The sequence below is a fragment of the Eriocheir sinensis genome, chromosome 3 (genome assembly GCF_024679095.1).
Source record: "Eriocheir sinensis breed Jianghai 21 chromosome 3, ASM2467909v1, whole genome shotgun sequence".
Classification (NCBI taxonomy): Eukaryota; Metazoa; Arthropoda; class Malacostraca; order Decapoda; family Varunidae; genus Eriocheir; species Eriocheir sinensis.
In genome coordinates, this window is record NC_066511.1 from 28,877,672 (window position 1) to 28,901,378 (window position 23,707).

General features: G+C 43.3%; 1 non-coding gene across 1 annotated transcript; it reads left to right on the top strand.

Annotated features, from left to right (window-relative positions):
- Positions 1–13,060: 13,060 nt before the first annotated feature.
- Trnas-aga (transfer RNA serine (anticodon AGA)) lies at positions 13,061–13,142 on the top strand. The gene has a single exon. It is a non-coding gene; the product is annotated as a tRNA-Ser (tRNA).
- The last annotated feature ends 10,565 nt before the right edge of the window (positions 13,143–23,707 follow it).

A 23,707-nucleotide genomic window follows, 5' to 3' on the forward strand; every position in this document is an offset into this window, starting at 1 on the left:
TCCTTAGCCTCGCCTCGCCTCGCCTCGCCTCGCCCAGCCTTCCTTCCTCTCGATTATGCGCGCTCTGGTGCCACCCCCGAGGATCATGTGGCGAGGAAAAACAACACAGCGGCTGACTTTTGACTCTCTCTGGCTCTCTCTCTCTCTCTCTCTCTCCGTCGTGGTTTCATCCATTAGCGCGGGATATGTTAGCGAATTAATTCCCAAGGGATCATCTTCTCTCTTAGTGCCTACCTTGTAACACCTTCCCCTCCCTTTGCCCCTCCCCCCTCCCCTCCCTCCCTTACCTGTACCGATCCGCCCCCTTCCACCCCCCCACACACACCTCCGGATCGCCTCACCTCATCACGCTCCTTACGCTAAACCTTTTAATAGTACGGCTGTGTTATTTTTTTCGTGATATTTTTCAAGTCATACACACGCACACACACACACACACACACACACACACACACACACATATACACACACACACAAACACACACACACACACATACACACACACTCCTTTCTCTCTCTCTGTGTGTGTAAGTACTTTTATGTAATTGGGAATGATTCTTAGTGTGCTGCCACTATTTGTTATTGTAGTAGTAGTAGTAGTAGTAGTAGTAAAAGTAGTAGTGGTAGTAGTAGTAGTAATAGTAGTAGTAGTAGTAGTAGTAGTGGGAGGTGTTTTTCCTCCTTTGCGGCAGGTGTGAATGTTTTAGTGTGTTGTTGTTATACGAGATGATGGATCTGTTTGCACGCCACGGAAGTGTGTGATGGTGTTACTGTGATTCTCTCTCTCTCTCTCTCTCTCTCTGTGTGTGTGTGTGTGTGTGTGTGTGTGTGTGTGTGTGTGTGTGTGTTATGTTTCGCCTATGGCTCCGGTAGACTTTCTTGGTGGGGCCTGTTGGTCGATCCAAGACCGTTATGGCGCAGGCAAGTGTATAGTGACGCCATCTTGCTTGACTCATGCTACCAACTGAAGCTCATCTTTGATCCTCTTTTGGAGATAATCTAGAGTCCGGGTTCATAGGTGGTCTTCAGGACAGCATGTGGGTAGTCATAGGCCACTCGGCAATGACTGAAAATTGCCAGCTTGTAGCGGCGGGAGGGGATTCCAATCAGAGTTCTCCTGAACTGTACGCTGACCTGTACGCTGACCACTCAGCCATCCCCTCCCTCTGTGTGTGTGTGTGTGTGTATGTGTGTGTGTGTGTTATTCATGTTTTAAATAAGTTTCATTAATAACTCTCATCCTGATAACGATTAGTAATTTGAAACTAATGCAGATAATATTAGTAATACACATGGTTACATGTGCATACAATGCACCACTACTACTACTACTACTACTACTACTACTACTACTACTACTACTACTACTACTATTACTACTACTACTACTACTACGACTACTAGTCATGTAATACTAATACTGCAAAAGTTACTGATACTGTCACTACATACGCTACCACTACTTTCAACTCTTCATATACTAAAAGGCTGCAACACAACACATCTACAACAACATTAAATTTAGTAGAATCTCAGTGACGGCAGGGCACCCATGCCTAATACGCACCACTAACGGTACACACGGCTTAGGTGGGTCGGCACTGGGGGGGGGGGGGGGGGGACGCCACTCCTGCCTGACACTAGGACGCTGTTACGCTACCTGTGACCACGACAACCCGCGGGAGATAACGACTATTTATGACGGACACTTATCAACGACGCAGCAACGCATACCTGCACGGCGATTCGTAGTACCGCTTCAGCGGAAAAAATTATTATGAGTGAATGAAAAGTTAGGGATGTTGCATTTTTTTTCTCTCTGTATAGGATTTGGCATGTCGTGTATCCTTCCACAGTGGACAATATATATACATGCATGTATACATACATAAACATATATAAAAATAATATAATGTTAAATATGCTGGTACTACTACTGCTGATTGTGTCACTACTGCTATTATTATTACTACTACTACTACTACTACTACTACTACTACTAAGACTTTTACGTTTACTACTAATATCAACAACAGCAACAATAATATAACGACATACAATAACAATAACAACAACAAAAGCAACAGCAATAATAGCAGTGATAATAATAATAATAATAATAATAATAATAATAATAATAATAATAATAATAATAATAATAATAATAATAATAATAATAATAATAATAATAATAATAATAATACAAAGAAGGAAAAGAAGAAAAAAAAGAAGAAGAAAAAAGAATAAGCAGAAAATTAATAGAAAGACGAATCAAACCCAAACCTACCAACAGAGCAAATCACTAATATATTTTTTTCAATCAACACATCCATCATCGTTGTCACCGTACACACTTAGGAAAGTTTACGAGCCTCGCCAGGTCACCGACACCAAGAATAGCAGCAGGAGCGACGTTATTTTTTCTGCCTTTTTCTCTTTTGCTTCTTATGTCTTTGTTTTTGTGGGGCCAAACAACAGCATACTACTACATTATCAACTCAACCTATTATTAGCCCTACTTTATCATCCTCAGACTCCACAGCGATAGGCAGGGCAGAGTGTAAAATGGATCTGGGAGTGTTAGTGAACTCTGACCCAACACTAAAGAAGCAATGTATTAGTGCGAGGAATAGGGCTAGCAGGGTATTAGGCTTTATTAACAGGACGGTAACCAACAGGAGTGCAGAGGTCATCCTCAGACTATTTAGCGTTAGTTAGGCCACACTTGGATTATGCTGTCCAGTTTTGGTGCCCACACCACAGAATGGACATCAACTTGATAGAATCAGTTCAGAGGAGGATGACCAAGATGATTCAGGGGCTGAGGAACCTCCCATATCAAGATAGGCTGAAACATCTCAACTTACATTCTCTAGACTCTTGAGACGAAGAGTGCGGGAAGATCTGATAGAAGTATTCAAATGGGTCACGGGTTTCAACAAAGGCGATACAAGTAAAGTACTGAGAATTAGCCAGCAGGATGGAACACGCAGTAATGGATTTAAATTATAAAAGTATAGATTTAGGAAGGAAATAAGCAGGCATTGGTTTAGTAATAGGGTGGTGGGGAATGGAATAGACTCAGGAATCACATAGTGAGTGCAGGGACGATAGCTTGTTTTAAGAATAGAGTGGATAGCTACATGGACGAGAATGACAGGTGGTAGTGGGGGGGAATCTGGAGCTGCCGTCTGTAGGCCATTCGGTCTCTTGCAGTCTCCCTATGTTCTTTTGTTATTGTCTGTTGCTGAGCTCCCTCGGTTTTCCCTTTCATTGATTTATATTTCATTTTGCAGCAGCGATGAAGATTATATAAAAGAAAAAGAAGCGCCATTTTCAGCCCATATTTTCACCTGTCGCTCAACTCCCTGTGTTTCTATTCATGTGTGTGTGTGTGTGTGTGTGTGTGTGTGTGTGTGTGTGTGTGTGTGTGTGTGTGTGTGTGTGTGTGTGTGTGTGTGTGTGTGTGTGTGTGTGTGTGTGTGTGTGTCAACGACGTACATTAAATAAATACATAACTTTGATTTTAAGCTAATATCACCGTCTGCTGCCTTGTATGTCTCTTTTCTCATGCTGCGTGTCAGTCAACGCGGAAGTCAGTCTTAGGTCAGGTATAAAGGACTGATTACTTGCAGGTGTGTGATAAAGAGGTGAAAAATTGAGAGGCATAAAACGGTGAGAATTCTTCAGGCAGGTCTTTCCGATGACTAAGTTTCCCCGTAAATCAAGTCACCTGAACACACCTGTATGTAATTAATCCATCGCGCCTGACCCAACACCGGCTCTCCTGAGGGAATTTTTTTTCATTTATATCACGATGTCATAGTCCCAATCTTACTTATTCACTATTATTTACACTGTTTCAGCATCAAGAGGACGCAGAATATTATGGCTGAGTCGTTCGGTCGTACCTGAGCTTTGGACATTAACAACAAAAAGACAAAAGTTCGAGCTCACTTCTCCTCGCGGTTGCAAGAACACCTTTCGCTGGCACCGCATTGCACGTACTCTTGCTATTATGTGGTAGAGTGTGATGGCATTTGTGTAGAACTCTACCTTGCCATTACTACCCATTTCTCTTAGTATAATTTTAATCATCGAAGATACAAAAACACGTGTACTTTTTATCATCGTATGAAAGAAAAAGGCTGTGGACGAAGACTCAAACCCAGACACCAGCCATTAACTGCTATTAGTAAAAAAAAAAAAAAAAAAAAAATCCAGATATCAAGTTTGTGTATCCGCCAGGTGTATTTTTTTGGTCTTGTAAAAAACGTAGAAAACCTGTTGCTAAGTCTGCCTTGATCTTTTTTTTTTTCTTATTACCACGGATGCAGAGTAACTTGTAGCTACCTTCCTTATTGCTCCATGCTACGTAAAGGTACGTGAGGGACGGAACTCAAACCCATGCACCCCGCCACTAGCCCCTTAAACTTTTTTTTCTTACATCAAAGGAAGCAGCTTAACCCGGTAGCAGCGACGGGCCAAATTTGCGGCTTTACCGTATACCACCCATGGGCCAAATTTGCGGCTTTACCGTGTACCAGCGATGGGGCAAATTTCTGCCATGATATAAACCTCCCAAAATAGATGATGCATAAACTGATCACACATGCGTTGATATATATTATGAAATGGTTTGCGTGAGTGATGATTCTTTCTCATTATTTTACTTAGAGGGGCCTTTAACCTAACCTAACTTAACCTAAGAAACATGACCCCCGCAGCTACCGGGTTAAGGGGGAAAAAAAACTTGCAAACAAAATACCTACAGATCTTATAAGCACTGACGAAACTAACATTTGCTTTTAATTTCAACCATAGAAGCAGTATATGGTCCGTTAAAAAAGCAACCCCAAAATCCCACTACCATCCCGATTCCTTCGTCCACGCCACTCTTCCCTGACGCAGCGGAAAGTAACGTGTGGATGAGGCGAGGTACACCAACATGCCAAGGTCTGTTTTGGTCCGCCACTGATTAGAGGGCAGAGAGTGTAGCCAAGATAACACTTATCACTCCTCGCTAGTACGTGGAAAGGAGAGAGGGGGAGGTTGGGGTGTGGGGAGTCGGTGAACGAACCTACACCATTCAACTGTATCTACACTCCTATACTGTCTTTCTTCTTACCCAACTGTACCTTCCCCACTAACCTACTTCCTCTTCTTGCTATGACCTCGATTAAAAAGAGGACTGGGTGAAGAGAGGGAAGATGGCGGAGGGAGGGAGGGAGAGGCTGTGGTGGGAGGCGTGGGAGAACGGAGGGGAAATAGTGTAGGGAGAAAAATGAGGAGCGGATTAAAAGCGTAAGGAAAGGAGAGGAACAGACTGAGAATGCTGAAGAAAAAGCAGGGTAGGAGGAGGAGGCTGTGGAGGCAGGAATGGAGGAAGGAAAGGGAGGTAACGAGGGAGGCTATATATAAACTCTCCTTTTAGATAAGATGGAGGGAAAGACGGAAGGAGAGTAAGGTATTACAGGAAAACAGGTCGGTATACTCAAACGCTTCCGCCTCACACACTACCTATTTCTAAAGGCTGAAAAGGTTAATCTGGTTCTCAAGAGTGTTTCTTTAGGTTCATGGTACAGAAGAAGGATCAAACTACTACCAGGGTCATAAAACTACCCTTAGGAATACCTCAAATCCCTACGAAAGGCTTGTCAAATGTGTCTGCTTAGAGGCCGGAATGTTCACAAGTATCGGCCACAGTATCATAGGAACATGTAATCCTTGCTCTCCTCCCTCTTTCCCTCCATCTTATCTAAGGAGAGAATATAAATAGCATTCTTGGTTATCTTCATTTTCCTTTCCCCATTTCTCCTTCCCTTCTTTTTTTTTCTTTAGCCTTCTTAGTCTGCTCGTATTTGCCGTACGAGATAAGTTGGCTAAGTCTTCCAACACGACAAGGAGCAATGTAAAGTCAAAGAAAGATGTCACCCAAAGGAGAGTAACCGATGAGCCACTCCAAGCCGCCCGTAAAGCCCTGTTCTGAACACTTAGGCGAGGAAGCTAAAGTATATGAACGTAAATATACAGCTTGAACGTTTAGTTTGGGGATGACTTGGTTTTCTGTTGTACTATATCTGAAAAAAAGCAGTGACAATGATTATGCAACTTTTGTTATTTACGGGAGTGAGATTATCAGGAGCTCTTTCACGCACGCCTTCGAGATACCGGGCCATTAGGTTTACTACGTGAGATGAGACAAAACAGCTCCTTGCCATTAAGAACCGTTTACGGACTATCACAGCACAGCAAAGCACACCACCTTACTGACAGCACACACACACACACACACACACACACACACACACACACACACACACACACACGTCTACTTATCGCCAAATCTTGTTAAAACACTGTTCTACCGCCAACGGGTAAGGGAAATTCCCACTTATAGATAGCAGGGGCAACAATTTCCCACACCGGAGTTCGCCCGAAGTCATGATTAGTGGTCGACATCATCTGGCCGTAATGAATGATGAGCCTGATCAGGAGTGGACTGACGGGGTGCGTCAGCTGTCCTGGTCATGCAGGTCTTCGCACATAAGTCTGGGATCCCTTCTGGCGTATCCAGGAACCGATGATTCTCAGGACGTCGACACTGAACTAACCTTCCTCAACATGTTTAACTTTGCCTGGCGCAGCTATGCCTGACTTTACAAAAACCGGACTCAGACTTAACAAAGAAACCAAACATAACTAAGCGTTACCTATTCAACCCAAACCCGGCCTTGGACAACCCTGCCTGTCCTTGCCTAGTTTAACGAAGCGTAACAACTTAACAAATCAAACTTAATAGCCAATCTGAGCCTAACCTAATTGTGACAAACCGAACATGACTTTTTTTTTTTTACAGAAGGGTTTTTTGATTTGATAAATTCAATACACCCATGGGGCGACAATCATATTTACAGTTATGAGGTCTGGCACTATTTACATTCAGCAACTAAATTGGAGCTCACACAAAAAGCATTAAGAGCTCACACAAAAAGCATAAATGAGTTGTAAAACGTTATCTTAAAACGTTATGAAAAGGAGAACACATATACCAGAAGTATCGGTTTTACAACTACAGTATTCAGCACCTACCAAAGTGTAGGTGTTGCATCAGAACAATGTCTAAGTGTTTGCCAGTGAGGAGATAATTACAGATGTCGGTCATTGACTGTCCCTGGGGCAGCAGGTCCCTGACTGAAGGACACTCAAGGCAGTAGTGCTGGAGGTGGTTGGCGTTGGGAAGGCCACACAGCTTGCAGGCGGAGTAGTGAGGAGCGTCCCCAGCCTCACAGACTTGCCACAGCCACTTTTCACTAGCCCAGACGAAGACGAGCAGTCATAACACTGTGCCTGCGAATCTTCAGTCCATGCCGGCGATACTTGGGAGGTGACTGCGGAAGTGGTCGTAGTGCTGTATGGAAACACTCTGCGTCCGTTCAGAGTCCCTTCGTTGGAGTGTAGTGAGAAGAGCGGCTTTATGGATCGTCTTTTTGTAACAGCGGAAAGATAGTCAGCATTATCAGGAGGAGGTAGTCTGCAGGCATTTTTCACAATGAGGTCCACAATGTCACTGGATGCAATGCCAACATGCGAAGGAATCCACAGGAACGTAACGATGATGGAGTTATCAGAAGCTGACACAAAGGTAAAAAAACTTTAAAAAAAACCCCGCAACCAACCTTTAAATTAACCAAACTCAATAGCCTAACGCAAACTCAACCTAACCAATATTACCTAACCACACTAATCCAAGCTTACGACCGAGACAGCTTGTTATGACACTCGATATACCTTTTACCCGTCACGCTCGTCTTGTTTCCCGCCTGTTGTGTGGCTCAAGAGAAAAACAACACGCTCGAGTAATTCTTTATAACTCCTCTTTAAGGTTAACGAGCCGACAATCTTATCCAGCGTTCATTAGCCGACGTTAGGATGATCTAGATAAACCAACAACCTGTTCAATGGCGCTTCTTTACCCCATCCCGCCCACGGTGGTGTTTTGCAGTCCCTTATTGCTAACTTCCACACATATAATCCGGTTCCAGTAATTATTGTGAGGAGTTCTGATGCTCCACCCGCAAGAAAGCATGCAAGCTCCCCCTCTCTCCCCCACACACAGCTACTCCTGTCTCTCAAAGAAAACACGACCCCTTAACCCCGGCAGCCCACCCAGCAACACTCTAATTAGTGATAACCGCTCACCTACACTGCATTACTCCGGCTCCTCCACCATTACCGTGACCCCCTGCCCTCCATCCACACCGGTACCCACACCCCCACTACTCCAGGCCCACCACTCATCCCCCTCGAGCAAGGCAACATAACACAAGCAGTGGGAAGCCCTAGAAAGCTGCTATCCCTTAAGGTAAAGAGCTAACAGAAAAAAAAATGAGGTAACGACGTTTGTGCGATACTTTTTATTTTCCAGTCTTGTTTTTACGTAGCAAGGATGGCCCGCGGCTAAGACCACAGACCCTCAGACCTTGGTTAGTATACTCAGACGCCCGCAACTCTCACATCAACTAATTTCAAAGTCCAAAAAAGAGGTCAGTCGGGTCATGAGTGTTTCTTTTTTTTTTAAGTTCATGGTACAGAAGAAGGGTCAAACTGCCACTAGGGTCATTAGTATACTCCTGGAAATGCCCACAACTCCTACGAAAGTCTTCTCAAACATGTGTGCTTGGGTGCTGAAATGTTAACCTCCAACACCACCGTTACAACTGATCTGAGCAACTGCAGCCACAGAAATCGAGTTACCATGGAGAAGAGTAGATGGAAAGATTCAGTTACTTATGCATTGAGCCTGATCGAGTGTTACAACATACAAATGACATACAGATAAGGCGTCCGACACTCAGGGGCACTTTCACAGTTTTCCATGATGAGTTGGTAGGCTCCTAAACCAATACTAAAAACTTAGAAATTTCCTTGTAAATATAGGGTCTGGTGTTCCTATTTAAGTTCAGAAATTTGAAGAAACTATACAGGGAATCTCTTGTGTATTTAATGGTGAGTAAAAAAACCTCATCATTATGGATAGTATGGGATTGTATAGTTTGGTTCGGGCTGTTAAAAAGACACGGTGTTTGACTGTGAAATTAGCGCTCAGCTCTCCCGGATCTGAAAGGCCTAACCGCTGGAACTGATCGAGGCTGACGTGCTCCTAGAAATCCAGTAAAAAGGTCGAGACGGCCAAACAGAAAACAACAACTGCATAACTATATCTTAGCCTGATTCACAGTAGCGGGTAAGGTGACCAACACAGCCTTGTTCCAACTCCCGAGTAACTGATCGAAGCTGCAGTGTTCCTACAAATCCAGAAATGACGTGGAGAAGAGCCGATTGAAAGCACAAACTACACACACCTTGAGCCAGAAGGAGTGCATGCATCATTAGTAGCAACACAGCCTTTGCATTACCCTCCTCCTCCTGCTCATCATCATCATCATCATCATCATCCTTACCAACCCTCCTCCTCTCCCTCCTTCCCCTTCACTATATTAGCCGGAAGAGAGCCTCGGCCCCGTCCTGGCATCAACGCACAACAACTCTGCTTTCTATTGACTCTACGTGCTTCATCTCGCTCCCAGCCCGACACTCTCCCTTCCTACCCCGCCATGGACGTGCACGCTTGTCTTGAATGCTTTGCTGGGTTCGCCCTAGATGCATGCATGGAAAGTATATGATCTCGGGGCTATATTAGGGAAGAGAAAGCAGTCAATCTCTCTGGAGGTGAAGATATTTATTTACAGCTATTCACACATAACATCGGAGGACAGGAGTAACAGTTGTCAGTCAAGTGTAACTTCAGTCTCCAGCAATGAACGGGTTTGGTAAATCACTACCTTCCCCCCGAGTCATTATCATCTGGAAACAAGCTGAAGAACTGGAGATGCAACTGGGAAAATCTTTGAGGAAAGGAGTTATGGTGTTGCAAAGGTCGAAGAACTCAAGGACAGTTACTCTCCATTCGTGTATTTTGGCGCTTATCCGGCTGTTACTTATATCCTGACTGTTACTTATATTTATTTACAACATATAAGCGACATACAGATAAGGCGTGCGACACAGCCACTGGAACTGATCCAAGCTGCCATGCTCCTCCTATAAATCCAGAGATAAGGTAGAGAAGGCCAGACAGAAAACACAAACTAAATATACAGTGAGCCTCAAAAGAAGGCAGTTAGTTAATCCCTGGAGGTGAAAATATTTGCTCGACACGTAACTAATCACATGTCCCTAGACCTGGAGCAACGACAAACTCACCAAACTAAACCGAACCGAAACAAAACTAACTTTACCTAACCTTCCAAACCCAAGTGCACCGCCACGGAACAATGACTCAGCTTTTCGTAATCTTAGTAAACCAGCTCAATCAACGTTTTTTGTTTTTTCGAGCGTGCTTTTTCCCAACGGCCTTTTTTTGCTTTTAGGGGGCTTTTTGTTTTCATTAGTTTTTGTCCTTGAGCTGCTTCCTTTACTGTAAAAAAGATCCGAAACCCAAGTCATTACCTAAACAAAGGCACAACCGAAGCGAACCTGAGAAAACCTGATCTAACAAAAAAAAAAAAAAAACTTCGAAAAGCAACCTGACCTATCGCTGTCAATCTCTGAAGCCGAAAAACGCTTTGACAAGAGACAACTAATAATAATAATGATGCAATTATACGCAGCTAAAAATGCAGACCAGACTATTACAATATCTGGTGGCGCTGCCCTCGGCCACCGTGGGAACAGTCATAGAGAAATAAAAATATGAATTGATTGGATAGATTGATTTGAATTGATTGCTTACACACACACACACACACACACACACACACACACACACACACACACACACACACACATACACACGGATCGCATTTCACTGCAAACGTCCTCAATGAAGTGCATCGAGATTCAAAGCTTCACGATGATAATAAACTTTCCTTCCAGTGAGCATGAAGAATAACTATGTGCGCAAAAAACAACCACAATTTTAAGGTACGAAGGAAGGAAGGATGCGCTACAATATAATGCAAGGACGAGCGGCGGGACCAGCATCTCCAAGGGCGCGGCCGGCACGGTGATGTGATTGACTGCCTCAGGTAATAGGGAGGTGCAGGCGCCGTCGGGAGGAGCGTCACCTGTCTACCGCCTCCCTGACCTACCGTAAGGGAAGACTGGATGCGCCTCACACACACACACACACACACACACACACACACACACACACACACACACACACACACACACACACACACACACACACACACAACCTGATCTGAAGCAGGTGACGCTTACACAGAAACGAGTTGAAGTCATGGGCAGGCACACACACACACACACACACACACACACACACACACACACACACACACACACACACACACACACACACACACACACACACACACACACACACAAACACACACACACACACACACACACACACACACACACACACACATACTTGTAACCTGCTCGTTGGACTGGAAACACGAGTTGAGACCACGAGCGAGACGGGAAAGAATATATATACACACACACACACACACACACACACACACACACACACACACACACACACATTTTTCTTGTTTCAATGAAGTTTCTGGTTTCTATTTGTTTTTCTTTTTATTCTCCATCTTTTTTTTTCCTCACCTCTTGACACGTCCATCCGCTGTGTGTGCGATGACTTTTCAACTCGTCAGCCGTTTTGTTCCTCTTTCGAGACACTGCCCGGGTCATTGAAGTATTGTCGCAGTCACTCGGCCAATCAATCAAGAAAGGTAGCGGCTGAATAAAAATAAATGAATAAATAGAAAAATAAATAAAAAAATAAAAGCCAGGATTATCGTGTGTATATCTATTACTTCTCCGGAATTCCTTGGTCTCTTTTTGCTTGTCTCCTTTTATTTTATCGTTTTTTTTTTTATGTTGGTTCTTCCCAGCCTTTTTTTTTTCTTGTCCTTGTTGTTGTTCCTCCTGTTCTTGGACTTGTTCTTGTTCCTTTTCTTCTTGTTTCTGTTCCTGACTTTGTTCTTTTTGTTCTTGTCCTTGTTCTTCCTCTTCTGATTATTATTATTATTATTATTATTATTATTATTATTATTATTATTATTATTATTATTATTATTATGATCATTATTATTATCTTCATATTATTATCATTATTATCATCATCATCTACTTCTTCTTATCATCAACATCATCATCATCATCATCACCACCATATTATTATTCCCAGCATCAGCTCCATTCCATAGTTGTATAAAGGTGAAATGTCAAGACCCCGCAAGTGTCCCCCTTGCCCCCCCTTCCACCTACTCATCTCCAGAACTCGCCTATCGACTGCTGTCAGAAACTTTCCTTAAACCTGCTCACACCACCACCACAACAACAAAAAAAGCCTGCCTGCCCTCCTGCTTACCCGTTTGCTTGCCTTTTTTTTCTTTTTTCTGTTTTTTTTTTTGTTCGCTTTCTGCCTGACAACACGCTAATCAGAGATAACAGATAAAACACACTTTAATACATTACTACTGGACTTGATATAAAGAAGTACATGCAGCCACACATGTACATTGTATTACTTAAATTAGGAAAAAAGGAAATGTGAAGGTACAAACCACCCCACTTACTTGTCTGCCACTATATAACATTTACGATGTTGCTTAAACACAAAAAGTCATACATAACATCCGATCATTATATGTTACGCCCAACACAACAAACCTGGCCTAACAAAACATGAATGATCCTAACATTGCCTTACCCTCTCTGACCTGAACAAACCTAATCTATTATGACCCAACCAAAACAGTTAGATAAGGTCTTGACCCACCCCATCCAAACGCACCTGTTCAAACTCAACCAAACTTCGATTAATTCGGTCTAACCTGACCTAACCAAACCAAACGTAACCTGGCAAGACCAGACTAGTCCAAGCCTTACCTAATTCACCTTCACAAATGAAAAGTACCTCCTCACCGTGCCTCTGACTAGAAGGAAATGATAAAAAAAGGTCCCTGTCGGTCACTGCTTACTAGTAATAAAACTAGAAGGTAAATGTTACTAAGCAGTGATGGCCGAGTGGTTAAGGCGTCTGACTAGAAATCAGATGGGATCTTCCCGCGTAGGTTCGAATCCTACTCACTGCGCAATTAAGTGTTGTTTTTATATTTTACAGTGATCCGCAGAGCAGTGGTTGATACACTGGGGTTACAAACAAGAGACTCCGGACGCATTCCCAGGAGTGAAGACGGATGGGCAGTTACACCTGTGCCACAGGTCCACCTGACAGTGTGTGGCACCGCGCAGCAGCCGAGAGTTGTCCCCCCCACCGGGGGAGGTGGACTGGCAGCGCCAAAGCCATGAAACTCAAAGGTTAAAACCCAAGTCCTTTACACCCAGGGGACATTAATTTGAAGCTCCGTTCAAGACGATAGAGGTAAGCGAATTACACACACAGGGAAGCATGCCTAGGACACACCTGGTTCACTCTGCCTACCCGTCTTCCTCTCTTTCCTCTTTTGTTTCAATCAGCTCCTTCCTTCTCCTTTCCCTTCCCAACATCAATCTGCCTTTTCTTCCCTTAAATCTCTTCCTTCCATCTAACCCTCTCCTTTCTTCACTTTCTCCTTCTCTTAGCTACCTGTTCAAAACCTCTCCCCCCTCAACCTCTCCCTTTCCATCCACCTTCAACCATTACCCCGTCGTCCTCTTATCTTACCTGGGCGCTTGTCCGTCCATCAGTCTATCCCTCTCCTCTCTCTTCCTTCCTCTTCTTTCCCCTTAGCTACACGACACCTCCTCCTCCTCCTCCTCCTCTTCCTTCCCCGTCTTCTCTTTCAATCACCCCCGGTACACCCCCTCTCCCTCCCTTCCACTCTCTCTTCCCCCCTTTCCCCTTACCATAATTACCTACACATTCACCACTTTTTCGCCTCGGCCCCCTTGCCCCCCTTACCTTACCTGCCTGTGTACCTGCCCGGCTCGCCCCCCCCCCCCCCCCTCCTCCCTCAGGCTGCCGTAAACACGCATTGCAGGGTTTCCAGGAGGCAGTCTGTTAAGCTGAATTATATAATGACGCATTTTTCTCTATAATCAGTTGTATTGATTTTCTTTACGGTTATTATTATTATTCCCGCGCTGGTGTGATGGTATGGCACTTGGGTCTAATGTGGAGTTTAGCACCGATATTACTTTTTATCATACCTTTGTGTTTAGTAGCCGTTTCATTTTTTTTAATGGGGTTGAAGCAAGTTTTTTTTCTTCACTTTTTAAGTCTTTATGTTGATGTTTATTCTTCAACACTACAATATTAAACACATTCCCTGTCCCTGCATCCTTTTTTTTATTTCCTCCTTTTAACGTTCTAAGTCTTCATGTCAATGTTCGTTCTTTAACACTATATTATCAAACACACTGCCTGCCTCTGGGTACTTAATAGGCGGCTAAGTGAAGCAAGTTCTTGTTTTCGTTTTACTAACACTAAAATCCTGTTTGTGTTGATGCTTACTCCTAAACTCTATAAAAGATAATAGATAGCACATAAAAGATAATGGATTGTCTGCCTGCCTTAGAATTACAACTCTTTTCCTCATCCTATCCCCATCCCTATCACATGACCTCGCGCCTCCAACAAAAACTAAGAAGAGGAGGAAAATCAGGTCACCTCAAAACACTAAAGAAAACACTGCATACTTTATACCTTTCATTTGGTACTTACAAAAGACAAATCAAGGGCAAAGCAAACTGGAAAAAGAGTTGTCCGTAACGCATCGCTCGGTATAAAGGGAGACAAAGGACGATAAAGTAAAACATGACAAATGGGTGAGTATACAAGGAACGTCATGAGAGTTTGCTTATGGCGTTCTCCCAAAGTCTTCTCTCTTTTAAGGCGCGGACACTCTCAAGGCATCTTAATCTATCGTTGTTGTTTTTTTCGCTTTTTTTATTACAGTAGCTTTCTCTTCACCTTCAACCGCAGGTCACTAACTTCGCAACTGCAACTAAAAATCGCACCGAAGCTCATTGGATCTGCGGGAAATACATGGACAAAAAACCTGCCTTGAGTCCATGCTTCTACTTGCACACCCAATTCGTAGTGTAGCTACTTTGCAAAATTATGACTCCTTACCGTTACCTAAACTAGAGCAGCGGTAGGTGTAGGGAGACAAAGTAAGGCAGTCTGTTAGTGGGTCAAGATAGGCTGATGAATTGATACGTAAGTAGGTAGGTAGGAAGGTTGGTTGTTATGCGAGCAGGAAGATAAAAGAAATAATAATATGGGCATTTGGGTGAGCAGGTTAACAGATAAGTAGGTAGAAGCAGGTAAACTTGAGGTAAGTAGGTAGGTAAGTAGGCAGATGGGTGAGTTTTTTTACGTCACCTGATCCGAACACACACACACACACACACACACACACACACACACACACACACACACACACACACACACACGCCACGCCGTCATTCTAACCATCCCTCACGCCACACAGCCCGTCGCCTGCCATCACACTAATAGCGATGCAAGTCAGTCATTCTCGCCGTCACAATAATCACCGTCATCGCGCGGAGCTGGAAATAAAAAGGCTGCCATATACACCTCTACCTAGAAAGAACGAGTTGCAGTTACATTATCCTTCGTCAACAGGTAACCAACCACTCTGCCAGCCACTACTTCATATACGTACCCACCCACCTGGACTAGAAACAAAACAGCTGGCATATATCTCTACCTAGAAAGAGAGATGCAGTTTTATTATCCTTCCTCGCCAACCGGCCAACCATCCAGCCAGACAGTCAGCCAGCCAGCACTCCCTTCCTCCCTACTTACCCTCCCACCTGTTTACCCACCCACCTGCCCACCTGCCTACCTGCCCGGCTGCATGTCTGGTCCACTGTGGCTCTTAACAAGGTGTACCAGGGAAATGGTGCAGGCAACCGACATTAAAACCTGAAGTAACTGCCAGAGGAATAGGATAATAAGCGTCCATAAGCGAGGCCATTCTCATTCGTTCTGTTCGCATGACGCGCTTCAAACTCCCATAAGAAATCGTCTAAATAATGTGATTGAATGCTATTTACGAGGAAACGACTCAAATTAATGAGCGCAAACACGGATTTATGTTTCGGCGGTGTAATGGAAGGGGGTAGGGGTTGAGGCGGGGGCGGAGTGGGGGGCGGGGAGGAAGGGTGGAGGGGGAAGGGAATTATACACACAAATAAAATAGATTCATAGTAATGGTACGTCATGGAATTTAATGACACTAATGGGGGACCGGTGATGGTATTTGTGAGATGGAATTAATGGTCGTGGTGTGTGTGTGTGTGTGTGTGTGTGTGTGTGTGTGTGTGTGTGTGTGTGTGTGTGTGTGTGTGTGTGTGGGTGTTTGAGGGAAGGGAAAGGAAAGAGAGAGAAAGATCAAAGAACATCGATTAACAAGATCATTAGTAAAAGTAAGAACGGTAATGATATATTGAACAGTAATATAGCTCCGTGTGTGTGTGTGTGTGTGTGTGTGTGTGTGTGTGTGTGTGTGTGTGTGTGTGTGTGTGTATCTAGGGAGAAAGCAGGAAGGAGAGAGGAGGGTTCAAAGAAACACTGAATAACAAGTAGGTATATTATAAGAAATCGATAGTGAACAACGATACGGCTCCGTGTGTGTGTAAGGGCCCTTGATAAGTGACGTGATATCAAGGTCAACTTATAAAGGAGACGAGGTAATAATCTAGTAATATATTAAAATGATTATGATTACAAAGCTAGTCGACTCGAGGTAAAATATGGGAGGTATATAGAAAATTACACACACACACACACACACACACACACACACACACACACACACACACAAGACATGCGTTTGATTATAATTCTAAGCATGGCCAGTGCAGGAGTGCGGCACCTAGCAGGCCACGCGTTAAGAGGCGAGCGGAATAAAAATAAAATGGGGGAAAAAAAAACTTGGGAAGGAAGAGAATGATGTGCGGTGAAGTGGGACGTTGAGGAGGGGATAGGTGATGTGCGGTGAAGTGGGGCGTTGAGGAGGGGATAGGTGATGTGCGGTGAAGTGGGGCGTTGAGGAGGGGATAGGTGATGTGCGGTGAAGTGGGGCGTTGAGGAGGGATAGATGATGTGCGGTGAAGTGGGGCGTTGAGGAGAGATAGATGATGTGCGGTGAAGTGGGGCGTTGAGGAGGGGATAGGTGATGTGCGGTGAAGTGGGGCGTTGAGGAGGGATAGATGATGTGCGGTGAAGTGGGGCGTTGAGGAGGGGATAGGTGATGTGCGGTGAAGTGGGGCGTTGAGGAGGGGATAGGTGATGTGCGGTGAAGTGGGGCGTTGAGGAGGGGATAGGTGATGTGCGGTGAAGTGGGGCGTTGAGGAGGGGATAGGTGATGTGCGGTGAAGTGGGGCGTTGAGGAGGGATAGATGATGTGCGGTGAAGTGGGGCGTTGAGGAGGGATAGATGATGTGCGGTGAAGTGGGGCGTTGAGGAGGAAGGGTGATAGAACGAAAAAAAAAAAGATGGAGAAGTAAAGAGAGAAAAGAAGCGCTAAAATATATATCCAACGGCTTTAAGGGATATTTCTTACCGAGTTTCAATTATTTTTTTCATTAGGCCTACACTCGTTGGCATTTGTGAGTGCCGAAGATCCTGAGGAAAATTAAGGTAAACGATTTTTTTTCTTTTCTGGAGGAGCAGATAAAATATGTGAGCGGGGAAAGTCTAAAAGGTCTGTGGAATGTTGTAGGAATCACTGAGTTTCCAACGTTCTATTGTATATAAAGGAAACTAGTCTTAAGATATGCGTATGTAAACCTAGGTGAAAACAGAAGTTAATGAGCATTTTCTGGATATTTTAGTTTTTTTTCCCTCCTGAGGTGATCAAATAAGATTATTAGTTAGTCCTATGGTGCTCGTGTTTGGGCTGCGTAATTATCATATCTTCAAGTTGATTTAACTGTGATGATTATTAATAGATACAACACAAGAAATGTAGTCGATATGCGGATGTAGCGATGGATTTTTCGTGGTACCTAGAGAGGGTAAAATAAGACACGTTAACATCCTCGGAACAGAGAGAGCCACGGAAGCGCCAGGGAAAGAAGTACAAGAAGCAAGACTGAAGGGTAAGGACACGTGATGAGGAGAGAGGAAGGACTATATTGAAAGACAGCGAAAATAGAAGTACAGGTTAGTATGGAGAGAGGGGACAGGTGTAAGTATGGATTGTGTAAAGGAAGACATGAATGAGACAAACACATCAATTATAAAAGGAGTGTTTAGGAAGACAAGTCATGAGAGTGGAAGTACAGGGTAGTAGGGAAAGAGGGGGAGAAAGGAAGAAGTGGAAGGATGGAATGTGTAACGGAAAACATTAGAAGCAAAACCATCAGTGAACCAAAACACACACACACACACACACACTATATATATATATATATATATATATATATATATATATATATATATATATATATATATATATATATATATATATATATATATATATATATATATATATAATAAAAAGCTGCGTAGTAAAAATGAATGGAACATAAATGGAATTGAGTGGAAAAGGTTAGGTATCAGGTGAACGAAGTCTCTTCGGTGCATCTCGGAATATTCACTCTACAGTTACTTGTTTCAACGAAGGAGTCTGATGATGAGTCGTAGAAAGGGAAAGTTTGGCCACGAGATCTCCAGATAACATCTTGCTGCTCATGCTCACGGCGACAGAGCGGCAACTGGGGGAGTACCTTGTCTTTATCTACGGCTCTTGACTAATGGAGCTTAATAGATAGACAGACAGACAGAGAGAGAGAGAGAGAGAGAGAGAGAGAGAGAGAGAGAGAGAGAGAGAGAGAGAGAGAGAGAGAGAGAGAGAGAGAGAGAGAGAGAGAGAGAGAGAGAGAGAGAGAGAGAGAGAGAGAGAGAGAGAGAGAGAGAGAGAGAGACTGTGCATGTGTGTGTGTGTGTGTGTGTGTGTGTGTGTGTGTGTGTGTGTGTGTGTGTGTGTGTGTGTGTGTGTGTGTGCGTTTGATTGGTGTCTTCATTCATGTCCTTGGATAACACGAACCCTCACCCCCCCTCACAATGCTCACTCACTCAATTCCACCACCCCCTCCTAGCCCCAACACACCCAACCCTGGTCCACCTTTCCTTAACCAGGGCGTGGAAGGCAACATCACTTAACATTCCTTACAGTTCACCGACAATCCACACAATAGCAAACTCTTCTTAACATGCGATTCTACAGCTGGCACTTACGTAATAGGAGACAAACAATTAAACATATAAAAAACGGATAAAAATATGAAAAAAATTAATGACCCGAAAAGGACGTGAATATGGGAGTAGTATGTTTTATATAAATGACAAAAATGGAAATAAGGTTAAAAAAAAATCTGAGCCAGGAAGCAGCGTGATGGGAACAAAAATCAGGTGTAGCCAAAAAAAATAAAATAATAATAACACAAAAACAAGAGACTCTGAAGGGTTAAAGACTGGAATATTATACTGTTTGTTGTCTGACATTTTACTGCGAGAGCTTTATGTCGAGAGGCGCCGGAGGAATACCAATGAAGGAGGCGACCGAGGTGTTTCTTGTGCTGGTAAAAAAGTTTAAAAAAAAATATTTATAACGAAAAAAAAAAAGAACCTAAAAGAACATGGCCGTGCTACAAGGAGGAAGAGAGAAGGTGGAGGGAGGGAGAAGAGGAGGAGAAGGAAAAAGAAGACTGGTAGATGTGAGGTGGAGAAAGAGGAGGATGAAAAGACTTATAATGGTGAGGAGGAAGAGGAGGTAGATGGTGAAGAAGACAATGATGATGATGAACAGATAGAAACATGGAAACATTGAAAGGTAGACAAAAGGAAGCCTATATTGGCACATTACGAGTATGCCCGCTATGGTGATTTAATCTACTCAACCACGACAATGACGACGTAATAGAAACAAGAAAAAATATAACAAAAACAAGAAAAGAACTGAAACCGGAAGCAGGAAAAGAGTATAAAAAAAAAGAATTGAAGGGGAACAGAAGAGGTAAGAATACAAAAAGCTTAGAAGGAGGAGGAGGAGGAGGAGGAGGAGGAGGAGGAAGACCAGTGGAGCTATTATTTCATCCCCACGTTTTCTTTGCAGGCTGATCAACATTCGCGTCGCATCTGTTTGGTTACGTGCAAAGGCTTTTATTTTTTTTTACTCCCGAGGTCTTTAAATGGCACATCGAGATTACATCGATTGTCTCTCTCTCTCTCTCTCCTGGTCCCTATTATAAACTTTTCTGAGAGAGAGAGAGAGAGAGAGAGAGAGAGAGAGAGAGAGAGAGAGAGAGAGAGAGAGAGAGAGAGAGAGAGAGAGAGAGAGAGAGAGAGAGAGAGAGAGAGAGAGAGAGAGAATATTGTCAAAATGGAGTCAGGTAAAGGCAAAACTGGGGAGATACTTTATAGCCGCGCGGGACCTCAGAGCTCATCTTCGTCTCATTGGAGTGATAACCGGTATTGTGGTAAAAAGAAACCTTCAACAATGAAACAAGAAAGTCGAAATTCATGTAGGAAGGAAGAAGAGCTGGAAGATTTACACGGAAAGCTAAAATTTGAGGAAAGAGATAAACTAAACAAAGAGTGACTTCCTAACCTCCTTTCCTCCCGTTTTCCTTCGCATTGTCTTTTTCTCCCTTTTCCGTTCACCTAAGCATTTTACGTCTTTCCTTCCTTCTCTTTTCCTCCTCAAATATTTCCACAAACTTCATCTTCCCTGCCTTCATTTTATTTCCTCTAAGCCAAACGTTCCTCCTTCCTCTCCTTAGATTCTTTCCCTTCCATTTTCTTTTACCTTCTCTTCGTCAAAATCTCCGTTTCTCCTTCATCCCTAAGGCCTCCTCTCACACCTTCCCAGCATGCCTATCAGTCTTCTCTCCTGCACTCACAAACATCCTCTTCCTATATAATTATCTTCCATCCCTCCATTTTCCCCACATTTCTCATTTGACTTCCTTCTTTTCCCGGCCTCCCAAGCCTTCGATCTCTGTTTCCTCCTTCTCTTCTTCTTTTCCCTCACTCCTTTCCTCTCTATCACCCTCCTTCCTACCGTATAGCTCAAGCAAGGAGGAAAATTATACGTGCTAAATTCTCAAACATTTCGGGCTTACACACCCACATTTTATAAGACTTTCCTAAAAGACGTAGGTGGGTATTTTCATGGGTAGTTTTATGAGTCTAGTGGTTATATTAGGACAAAGCTTCTTTACAATAAACCTGAAGAAATACTCATGAGAATTCGAGTGATCTCATTTGCGACCTTTATAAATATTTGTTGAGAGAGCCGAGAGCCTCTGGGAATACGCGGGCCTACGTGCCGGGCCTCTGTAGCCGCCCTATGTCAGGTGTGCGCCAAACCAGTTTCCCCAGGTAAGAGAATGGCTCCTCCTAGCCCCTTCACCCCTTGTGTGACCTGGCCTGTCCGGTGTGAGGCGGGAGGAGGGAGGGGGGGAGCGAGAAGGAGTGAGAGAGAGAGAGAGAGAGAGAGAGAGAGAGAGAGAGAGAGAGAGAGAGAGAGAGAGAGAGAGAGAGAGAGAGAGAGAGAGAGAGAGAGAGAGAGAGAGAGAGAGAGATTTTCGTTGTATCCACTTTCTTCACCTTATTATAATCAGCAGCAGTATCACTATAAAAACCTCCTGAGGATGGTGATGATATTACCTACTTGAATGGGGAAAATCTCTCTCTCTCTCTCTCTCTCTCTCTCTCTCTCTCTCTCTCACACACACACACACACACACACACACACACACACACGTGCACAACCGCATCCATCCTTTCTTCCCACAGTGGATGTAGTGAGGGATGGAAGATGACCAGAGAAGGGAATGATGGAGGAGACACACACACACACACACACACACACACACACACACACACACATACACACACATGAGAGAAGAGATGTTCCCATGGCAGAAGACCAGGACACTGACTTATTGCGTCCTCAGGTGGTAGTCCCGTTAGGCAGTGGTGGTGGTGGTTGTGGTGGTGGTGGTGTTGGAGGTGGAGGTGGTGGTAGTGGTGGGTTAAGAGGGTGGTAGGAAGGGCGTAAGAGGTGGAAGAAAATTGAAAGAGAAAAAAAGAGAAGGAATGAAAAAATGAGAGATGGATGAAGGGAAACAACAATCTCTCTCTCTCTCTCTCTCTCTCTCACCATATGCAACCACTCAAGGTCTGTCAAACAAGTAATTTAGACTTCCAATCATAATTTTTTTCCTACTTTTAAAAAGTAACCGACAAAGGAGGAAAATCACTTGAGAGAGAGAGAGAGAGAGAGAGAGAGAGAGAGAGAGAGAGAGAGAGAGAGAGAGAGAGAGAGAGAGAGAGAGAGAGAGAGAGAGAGAGAGAGAGAGAGAGAGAGAGAGAGAGAGAGAGAGAGAGAATACAAAAAGTGATGAATGGATTTTAATATTGATACCAAAGGATTAATGAAGTTTTACTCTCGTACTAAACAGCCATCCAGCAAAACACTGTACAGGTGAAGGAAAGGCGTGTTAGGGGATACAATGAATGGCGAGGGTGCGAGGTTTGGCGGGAAAGACGACTCGTGTTAATTAAGCCTCACACACCTGCTTTGTCATTAGCAGCTGATTAATTAACCTTGAGTCGTCCAGCGCCATCTTGAATTCACATTTTAACATTTTTCTTTCTTTCTTTAGCAATGCACTAAAGTTGGTAAATGAGCTCCTTTATGGTAAATTACTGGACATTGATTTTTTTTTTTTTTTTTTGGTTAGGAATGTGTCAGTAGTATTCGGTGGTAAAGAAGTGGTGTCATTTTTTTTTTATCTAAATACGCACCCACGCACGCATACACAAAGACTCTTGACTCCCCCCCCCCCCTCTCTCTCTCTCTCTCTCTCTCTCTCTCTCTCTCTCTCTCTCTCTCTCTCTCTCTCTCTCTCTCTCTCTCTCTCTAAATAACAAACACGCACACACACAAAAAAACCTTGCTTTTCTCCTTTTCTTTTGGCGCTAAGTGCAAACACACACAATAAAGAGAAAAGAAGAAAATCAAATAAATTCTCCTCCTCATAAATTCCAAGTAAATGTCACCATGAAACCTGTCGCAGCCTAGGGGAGTAAAGGGCAGCAATGAAGTGACGAAGGTGACCCGTTATGAGTTTTTTTTTTTTTTTGAACTATCATCACCAGAACTCCAACACCACTACCGCAAAAACTACCCCTACAAAAACTACTACTACTACTACTACTACTACTACTACTACTACTAATAATAATAATAATAATAATAATAATAATAATAATAATAATAATAATAATACACACGTTATGCCAGTGGAAGGTGAAGCGATTGCTATATTATATTACAGTCTTCCTTAATTCCTCATCATGATTATTATGAAGTTCTTAAAAGATTGTTAAGTAGTACATTGTGTTCGTAGTGAATAAGAGACGACAAAATAAATAGACAAGAATAACGAAAAGAATAGTTTTATTAATATTAGTTGTATTATTATTATTATTATTATTATTAGTAGTAGTAGTAGTAGAAGTAGTAGTAGTAGTAGTAGTAGTAGTAGTAGTAGTAGTAGTAGTAGTAGTAGTAGTAGTAGTGGTATTTTAAGTAGTATAAGTAGTATAAGTAGTAGTAGTAGTAGTAGTAGTAGTTGTAGTAGAAAAAATAATTATAATAACAACAACGAC